We start from the raw sequence: 10,236 nt of genomic DNA, 5'->3' as shown, positions 1-10,236 counted from the left end.
ATGCTAAAAAATTGTTCAGCTATGTCGCTGTTAATAGTCTTAACACACCGCGCTGCTCCTTTGTCATTATAGTTGGGTCAGTGTAGTGGTTGGTTATTTCCTTGAGAGTGCAAGGTCCTTTGTTCAATACCTGTTGCATTCACATTGTTTTAGGATATCAATACCTGTCGCATGCACACTGTTAGCCGCTGTTTATTTTCGCGGGTTGTCTCAAAAAAATGTCGCTGGTGTATTTTGAAAAAAAGACCATCATACCCTTTATTATGAAGGGGTATGGAGAGATCTCCATTTCAGATAGACGACTTGCTGTTGGGCCGGCCTAGGATACTGTTAGCCGCTGTTTATTTTCGCGGGCTGTCTCGAAAGGAATAATTGTCGCTGGCGTATTTTGAAAAAAAGACTATCATACCCTTTATTATGAAGGGGTATGGACAGATCTCCTCCGTTGATGTGTTTTGGGGAGGGGGTTGTACGTTACTCATTACCAATTAGCTGACTGAAAAAACACGAGTAGTGTGCGCCTGGGAAATAGGGATTAGAATAAACCTAAAGCTAGTCAACAGAAGAAGAAGAAGAAGAAGAAGAAGAAGAAGAAGAAGAAGAAGAAGAAGAAGAAGAAGAAGAAGAAGAAGAGCCAACTGTAAAGTTGTTTCCAGCGGGAAATGAGATGAATGTTTCTCTAAGAGCTGAGTACCATGTTTCCGAGAAACAAAAGGGTTCCACAATCTCTGAGAAATATCTGTTAGAAAAACTTGATACTCCCTTTGTAAAGAAATATAAAATCAGTGATCTAAACGATCTTATATTTAGATCACTACTGCAGTACTGCTTTGGCACTGCTTTCCCCAATTTATTTTTAAATGTGTCTTTGTTTATGATGTTCTTGAACCTAGTTCGATTCTTATCTACAATTTTCTTCAAACTAGTTACCATTCTTATTACAATGTTTTCTAAACTGGTTGCTATTATCTCTCTGTTATCATTTTGGTCAAGTGAAACTAGTTGTAATGAGCAGCCAAGCAACCACTGCCTTACTAGCAATTTGTGCATAACGGTTCCCGGTAGCAATTTGTGCATAAATTATACTACCTCTGTCCGAAAAAACTTGTCCCTTAAATGGATGTATCTAACATCAAATTAATGCTAGATACATATATTTGAGGAACAAATGTGAGGCAAGTTTTTCCGGACGGAGGGAGTACTACACATGAAGCATCTGTTTCCATTTTTCTGTAAAAAGGTCTAGCATTTGGCTGAGTTGACTCAACGAGAAATATGGGAAAGAAAAAAAGTAACAACTCAAACAGCAAATGCAATATATACGTTGGAAACTGCAGTAATAACTGATCAGTGTGTTTCATTTATCAGCGGTATTTAGAAGCTAATTCTCTTTATTTTCTTGGGAAAAGGCTGCTCTTTGCTTTACTACTATGAAAATGCTTGTGCGTTGTTTTCTGTGATTTTGTATCGGCTGTTTAAATGCTTGTGCCATCATGGCCCCTAACTTTCTGCAAACTAATAAGGTTATCTCAGAATATACATCAACCGAATCATTCCAGTGGCGGAGGCAGGAATGCATATAATTGGACGTTAGGGAGGGCCGGCTGCATATAACAGTAAAAAGATGTCACTGTTCATATGCACATTACCAAGGAAATTAGGATGTTGGGGAGGGCCCGGACCCTGGCTGGCCCCCCGTGCCTCCGCCACTGAGTCCGAATCAACCGTGTGTCCTCCACATAATGGATGACAACTATGATGACGTTTTACTCAAGAGGTAATCTTGGTGAAGCATGTATTTTATTTCGTTTTATTTGCCAATAAAAACATTATGCACTGGATTTCTGTAAACTATGACATGTTTATGCAGACAACCTCTTGGGCAATAACATTTGTTAGGGTGTATTGTGTTTTCACAACCCAAGGAGGCGACTACCATAGCTGAAGACAAATCCAAACTTAAGAATATGCTACTTTTGGTGAAGGATTCTAGCTATCTTCTTATTTACAGGTATGTAAACATCGATTTCGGTTTCATATCTTCAACATATATACTCCCTCCGGTCCTTTTTAGTTCGCATATAAGATTTGACTGAAGTCAAGCCTCATAAAGTTTGACCAACTTTATAGAAAAAAGTGCCAACATTTACAATCTGAAATCAATACCACTAGATGTGTCATGACTTAAAGTTTCATATTATATAACTTTAGCATGGCAGATATTGATATTTTTCCATATAAATACGGTTGACTTCAGAGAATTCTAATATGCAGACTAAAAAGGACCGGATGGAGTACTAGCTCAAAGGACAGGATTGTTAGCTCAACATATATTATACTCCCTCCGTTTCTAAATATAAGCCCTTTTAGAGATTTCAATATGAACTACATATGGATGTATATAGACATATTTTAAAGTGTAGATTCACTCATTTTGCTCTGTATGTAGTCCATATTGGAATCTCTAAAAAGACTTATACTCTCTCCGTCCCAAAATTCTTGTCTTAGAATTGTCTAGATACGGATGTATCTAATACTAAAACATGACTTGGTACATCTGTATCTAGACAAGTGTAAGACAAGAATTTTGGGACGGAGGGAGTATTTAGGAACGGAGGAAGTAGTAGTATTTAGGAACGGAGGAAGTAGTAGGCAAGAACCAATCAAAACTCATGCAAATCACATAACAACTCATCACAATAATATAAGATATGTTGTTTCATCAGCCAAACATACATCAAGCCAAGCTGAATTTAAGGATCGTCAGTCACACACCACGCTCGGTTGATGCGCACCAATGCGCACACACCCTCTTATTACAAACAGTCATCAAACCAACATCAAATCAGCCAGGTTGTGAACACCACACTAAGCTGTGGAAAGCCAGCACTCCAAATAGCAGCACAGCACACCAATCCAATCCACTCCAAATGCCAAGATGAAGGCAACTCGGTGAAAAAGAAACACACCCTTTATTCACCGTGCAAGCAGCAACAGCGGCACAAAACATACTCAATTAGCAAACACACATGCAGTTGGAGACAGAGCCGTGAGAAAACCTCCTCGCACAGTGGAGCAACACACGCCATGTCAGCACAGAAGCAGATTACCTGAGAAATGAAGAACGAAAACAGAGACATTACAACTTAGCTAATGAAATTCGTCCTTCAAATGAACTTGAGTACTTATGCATATGGATATTTGGAATCAATGTGCGACGGACCTTAGATAGGAGCCCCACGGGAGGGTCTTCTTGTAGTAGGCCGAGTGGTGCGTCTCGAAGAGCGACGGGTGATGTCTGGCATCCAGGCCATCCCACCCGAGGCTGTCCCACAAGTCCTTCTCGCAGTCTACCACTGGCTTAGGGCCTTCACGTGCTACAGCCGGAAGGCGCCTGAGACCCCAGCAATCCCTGAGGCTTGGGGCACCTCTCAACATGACATCATTTTAGTCTCTGCCAGTGTGACCAATACATTGGGGGGATAGTAGTGATGGAGCAATTGTCATGCACATGCAATAATTCAATATATTTTGCGAAATGTCCAAAATACCCTTCATCTTGCATACTCTCTAAATTATAGCTTCCTTTACCAATCTCGATGTGCACGTTCAAAGTTTGGAGCTGTCGACAGTTCCACACCAACAGCGAGCATGTAACATCTTTAGCCAAGGCAATATCATTATACGGTAATAACCGGCTTGTTGGAACCAAACCCCGTCGGTTAGATCCACATCTCCTTGATACTTTTGGTGATGTTGGCTTGGCTACGGCTTGTACAAGAGATAAGGAGGTACATCTTGGAGACAGAATTTTCTGATCGGCTATGGAGCCCATCTGAGAATGACCAAATGAACCTTCCATCCGTAAAAACAACATGTGCCTGAAAGCCAAAGGATCCCTGTTCTCCACAGCAGACCACTGATCTTTTCGTCCCTTGAGTGTCCACATGTAGAACTTCCAGTCTAGGTGATCCTTGCCAGATTAGGCTACAGAGCCGCTCACAACCCAATAGGAACAACTTCTTGAGTTTCGGGACATCCATTGCATCGAGGTCAATTATTTTAATGGCTGTACCAGAGAGGTCTAGTTCCTCCAGATTGGGCAGTGCACGCAGGAATATGTTTTGCAATCGACCACAACCATGTAGGGAGATCTTTGTCACCTTGACTATTTCAACTGGAGCTAAAGGAGACTTGAGGCGCAATTCCTTTTGTGGCAGGTGTATGGAATGTGTCCAATCCTTTGCTGGGCCATAACCATCGAAGCAAAAACTTTCAAGCAGTGGAGGAGCTCTTTCCACGGCAAGTGCAACCTGGTCCAAGCTGGAACATCCGTCAAGAACAAGAATCTTCAGGCTTCTTGCGGATGACAATGTTGGCAATGATTCCAGGTGAGTGTTTCCGGACAAGTCAAGGAGCTCCAGGTTCATCATATCTACAGAAGAGCATCTGTCCACCGCGACCACATCTGAAGATTCTGTTAATCGGAGCTTCTGAAGCTTCTTCAACTTTTTCCAAATAGCAGCAAAACATCTGAGGCAGCAAAACATAATCTGTGAAACGTAAGTCAAACACCAGCAGGTTCGGAAAAATTGGCGCCCCACTTTGCTCCTTCCATGTGTTTGCACAATGTTCAAGCCAAAGGAATCTTAGGTTGCTGCAGCACTGGAAAGGAGGGGATGCAAAATCGAAGCTGCACTTGCAGAGTTTTAGCACACGAAGGTTGTTGCTGGCTAGCTGAAACAGATCATTACATACATATACTGGATCATTACCGTGGAATGTTAGGAAATATGATGATGCATCAGCAGGAACATTAGATATATGATTTGTTCCTCCATTATTGGAGGTGACTGAATACCAGCCTTTACCCAGCCTAGGCAGAAAGTGTGCCAAATATCTTCTTTGTGCCGTTTCAGATGAAGAACATTCGTCCAATGGTATCACTCCATACAACATATAGCCAATCTCCCAAGCCTTGTCCTCTCCACGCATTCCATCACAAATCCAATAATTGCAAGCATGAGTAGCCCAACCATAGCCAACACCAGTAGAGTTTTGAGGTAACTGTGCTGTCAGGAACAATGAGTACAAGAAGCAATCCAAAACTGTTTCTGGGTTGATGCCATCCATACCGGTGTCACCAATCACTCTAATAGCAACTTCGTGCAATATATGATGGATTTTTGTGCTGTAATCTGGATCTCCATACCAAAGGGACTCCAAGGTAACTACAAAATTAGCAAAAGCGGACAACTTGACTTCTCCCGGTTTGACTTTGACCTGAAAAAATCTTCCACCATTGGTCCATACCAATTTACCTTTACCAAAAGCAGGAATGCCACACTCTATCAGATCAATGTCTTCATCTCCTCCATAATGAAAAATGATCAGAAATCTTTCATTTGCTAGAGACCGATTAATCAAACTTCCAATACTTGCAATCTCTTTTCTAGAGCTGACATCTACCCCTACGAAATCATCTTCTTCATCCTGCCTATCAAATATGGGCATTACGTGGCGAAGGTTCAACTCCTTTGCGATTGCCCTCTGCATGGTCCTTCTATTTTTCCATAGGGAACAGTCCACATGGACAATTCAGTTAAAATGCTTTGTCATGTCAGAATCATCACATATTGTGTATTTTAGTAGTTTTGCTACATCTCTAAGAACAGCAGATGCTCCCAGAGCCACGCGGCTCCAGCCACGAAAGAAGAATGCTTTAGTTTTGCCTTCTATACCATCGCTTTTGCGCAAAAAATCAGCCAATTGTTTGACGCCGTCATCAAAATCCTTTACTACCTGTAGTAATTACTTGCAATTATATATGACTGCCACAATACATATATTGGCACTACAATTTCAATAAATAGCTATCTTGCGTATGAATAAACTAGAGCAACAAATGATGCATCTAGTTTGAAAGTTCAAATAGATTAGAACTTCCTATGTGTACAAAATACCAGTTCCACCCATATATATCCACGCCTAGTTTACTGTACAAAATTTAAATTAGTGCTAATCTAATGCAACACGTGATGCATCCAGTGTGACAAAGCTTAAATGAAGTGGAACTATATAGAAGCATACACAATGCCTGTTCATACCATCGGTTGCTTCAGTCCAAAATAATGTCGGATGATTAACAAAAGCAATGTGGAAACACACAAATATAAATCAAGCGCTGTACTACTTCATGAGGTTATTAGTTAGGAGAAGAGGCACCAACCAGGTTGAATTCGCTTTGGTATTTGGACACAAACATGTTGACAGGAAGCTAACAGCAGCAGCAGAAGTAGAAGACCTGGATAATCATATCTAACCCATGGGCTGCAGATTTCTCCACTCCCTACAATATCAGGATGCATAAATTCCTTATCACACTCTGTGAAAACCTATGACAAGACAAGATTATAGATTACATATGTATGGACAGGATGGAGCTGCAGTACCTGTCTATATGCGTCAAGTGCGAGCGAATCGAGCGGTGGAGGAGCAAAGAACACTTGCAGAGAATAGAGAGTTATCCCCAATAAATCCAGTCCGAGGCAAAGATATGTAATCGCTCGATCATTTTGGTTAAAGAAAAAAGATCGCGCTTCGTTGGTGGCACGAGCTGAGCTTTGGTAGAGCTCTGGAACAGAATGCCACAGCTAGCAGACGTGTATGTTTCAGAAGGTGGGTGGTGTAATGGAGGGACCTGCTTTTGGCATCTCGATGTTGCTTTCCTTCTGTGCCAAAGCATGCATCCATGGTTCCTTGCTTGCACTTGCAGGCAATGCCAATGCTCATCCACTTTGGTGAACTTTTCTTTTGCTGTTGTTGTTGCTGTCTTGCCGATACACTTCATTATTTCCATAAAGGAAAAGAAAGGAACATACTGCTGGCTCCATCTTTTCTTTACGGTCCAATCTCTAGAAAGACAAATATTTAGGAACGGAAGGAGTATATAGACTACACATGGACTGGAAATAAGTAAACAAACACACTAAAACATGTCTATACGCATCCAATTCACAAAAGAATTGAAACATCTTATATTTATATTTGTGAAGGATGAAGTAGTAAATATACTATATCCCCGCTCTGCTGAAACTGTCCTCCCTTTCCTCTCTGATGCCCCCACACACTGGAAAATCACACATATCCCGTGCGGTCAAATATAAGCCGAGTGTAAAAACACAAGCACTCAGTCGACTTACTTTCTCGTAAGCCGAGTACTGACTGAAGAATGCACGGTAAAGAATCAGAACTCGACTTAATTGCTCATAGGCCGATTGTGAGAGAAAAAAAATACATGCTCAACTCATAAAAACAACTTGCCATATAGAAAAAAGCTAGCGCTCGGCTTACAGTCGAGCCTCGGCAACGTTCCCCTACCACATGACTATCACAAAGGTGGTTGACGGCCTTGTGAAGGAGTAGATTATAAGCCGAGTGTGTGCCAGAAGGTTCTCGGCTTACTTTAGTGAATTATTTTACTTCTAAAAGTATGCTAAATATGGGGAAATGCACAGGAGCAACTGGGTGCTCCGCCCCCTATATAAATATTAAATTAAAATAACGGAAAAATTAAAAAAAACCTGAAATTTGGGAATATCAAACATGTGTGCTCAATCTACTTCCGTGTGAAGTTTCGTGAAAATACATCAGGAAACGCATATCCATGGTGAAAAAAAAATACAATCCAACTTATGATCCATCCAAACTGTTTCTTTTATACATAGGATTTTTTTAACTGAGAATACATTTCCTGGTATGTTTTCACAAAACTTCACATGAGAATAGGTTGGGCACACTGGTTTGATATCCCAAAGATTCAGATTTTTTGAATTTCCTAGTATGTTTTTTGAATTTAATACTCAGTAGCACATATGCCCGTGCGTTGCACCGAAAGAAAAAAATAGTATGCATTTAAAGTTAGTGAGGATTATAGTGCAAGCGAAACCCTGTGTGCACGTGAAAAAGGAACATTTAGCTTCCCGATTTCACCGGGTGTGAAGCAATTAATCCGCTATTTTTTCATTCATTGATCGAGGGCATTTAAGAGTTTTGTTACGTCATCGTATGCCCATGAATTATTTAGTCTACTTTTCCTTTCAATCCAGGAGATTTTAAGGTTTGAAATTTCTAAATATTACAGGAAACATGAACCATTTTTTAAATCCTAAAAAGTTTTTTCTAAAATTATGTAAACTTTCAGAAAAAAAAACACAAACATTTTTTGAAACATTTTTTTGAAAACACCAACATTTTCTTATAAAAAATGATCATTATTTAAATTTGTGAGCATTTGTTTAGAATAGGAACATGTGTTGAAAAATTCATAACATTATTTAGAATTGTGAAAAATTCACTAAAACAAGAATATTTTTAGAAACATTTTATAAAATGCCATTTTAATTCTAGAAACAATAAAACTATTTGAAAAAATGGGAAACCTTTTGAAGTTCTGAATATTTTTCAAATAGCAAAAGGAGGAATTCTGAACATTTTCTATAATTTGATTTTTTTAATATTCTGAAAGTTTTTTGAGAATTTTGAATTTATGAAATAAGTTCTATAGGAAAAATAAACTTGGAAGGGAAAAAATAATAGGGGGAAGAAGAATAAAAATAGAAGTAAAACACGGAAACAAAGAAATGTGGGCCAGCTAATTATTTGTTGTCATGTGCGAAGCTCCGACTATTTGTCGCCTTGTGCAGAAAATATAATTTTCCCAGCTGCGTGGGCAGAAACATAAATCTGCTGGCTTCGCCGGGCCACAGCACGCGGCCCACGTATGAAATTCTGGAAATCCTTTTTTTTCTAGCAGACGAACGCATAAGAATTTAGTACCACCTCACATAGAAAACGTTTCTTTTCGGCGGTGAACAGATGAAAAAATTGACGAAACACACCTTACTTTATTAATAAAAAAATTAAAAGGTATAGATATAGGGGGTGGAGCACCCAGGTGGTCCAAATCCTCTCCCGCCAAATCTAAGCCTAGTGCCTTTGAGATGATACTCGGCTTTTGTAAACCTATTTTAAAGCAAAAATGACTTTCTAATATTTTGCATTGTATTTATATTTACTTATTGCATTTTATTTCTTTCCCCTCTTACTCACCCATTCTCTCTAGGCTAGTTTTCATAGCCCTTTCGATGCTCAAATTTCCCGATCTCTCTAATTAATTACCGTCAGTTTGTCACTTTAAAGTTGTGGTATTGCCTTTTACTCTTCATCCCCCTAGTTTACCCTCATTAGGATCACATGCAAAAGTATAAGTTGTTTCGACCATTATTAACGCGATTTGATGAATCCCTTGTTTGGTAAACCCAAAAACGTTCACCCCTAGCTTTTCCTCGAAAGGGGTATTCCATATGTACTATCCTCTTTCTGTGTTAAATTTTTCTACAGAAGCATATCTTTCTGAAGGCCTAGTCAAAAAGTTGTGCGAAACCTCAATTGGTAAGAGGACGTGACCTTGGGCTCGGAAGTTGAGGTCACCTTCTCCGTTCATGAGATCATGGCGGTCATCACCTCATGGACCAAACCCACCCTCGCCTACCTGCTACGCAAGGAATTTTCCAAGGACCATGCGAAGTCACGCTAGAATATCTGATGTGCTGCCGCTTACGCGGTGCATGAGGGAGAGTTGTACAAGCGCAACGTCACTTGAATCTTCCAGCGTTGTATTTCTCCCGAGGAGGGATGACAAATCTTACACGATATCCATGCCAGAAGTTGCGGTCACCATCGGGCTCCTCGAACCCTAGTGAGCAAGGTTTACCGTATGGACTTTTATTGGCCCACGATTTGGGGAGACGATGTTGATTTGGTCAACAAGTGCGTCAGTTGTCAGCTATTCGCTAAAGCCAACCACTTATCGGTGATGGCTCTCAAGACAATTCCGATAAGTTGGCCATTCGCACCTGGGGGCTGAACATGGCCAGAACACTTCATAAGGATGAATCTAGTAATAAGTACCTGCTCATCATTGTTGACAAGTTTACAATATGGATCGAGGCTGAGCCGGTTGCCACGCATGTTGCCGAGCCAGTTATCAAATTCCTGTCCGGTCTAATTCACCGTTACACATTGCCCCGCAGCATCATCACGGATAATGGGTCCAACGCCACCTCGGGTCCAGGACTGGTGCATTGAACACAATATTAAACTGGACTACACTTTCATGTACCACCCGCAGACTAATGGATTGTTTGAATGTGCCAAATCCTTGGTGGCATCAAG

General features: G+C 40.4%; 1 pseudogene; it reads right to left on the bottom strand.

Moving 5' to 3' along the window:
* Positions 1-3,251: 3,251 nt before the first annotated feature.
* Positions 3,252-6,351, bottom strand: LOC123146857 (uncharacterized; annotated as a pseudogene).
* Between the last annotated feature and the right edge of the window lie 3,885 nt (positions 6,352-10,236).

Source organism: Triticum aestivum, chromosome 7A (assembly GCF_018294505.1).
Source record: "Triticum aestivum cultivar Chinese Spring chromosome 7A, IWGSC CS RefSeq v2.1, whole genome shotgun sequence".
Classification (NCBI taxonomy): Eukaryota; Viridiplantae; Streptophyta; class Magnoliopsida; order Poales; family Poaceae; genus Triticum; species Triticum aestivum.
The sequence above is the reverse complement of the archived record's forward strand: the minus strand, read 5'-3'. Positions and strand labels throughout refer to the sequence as shown.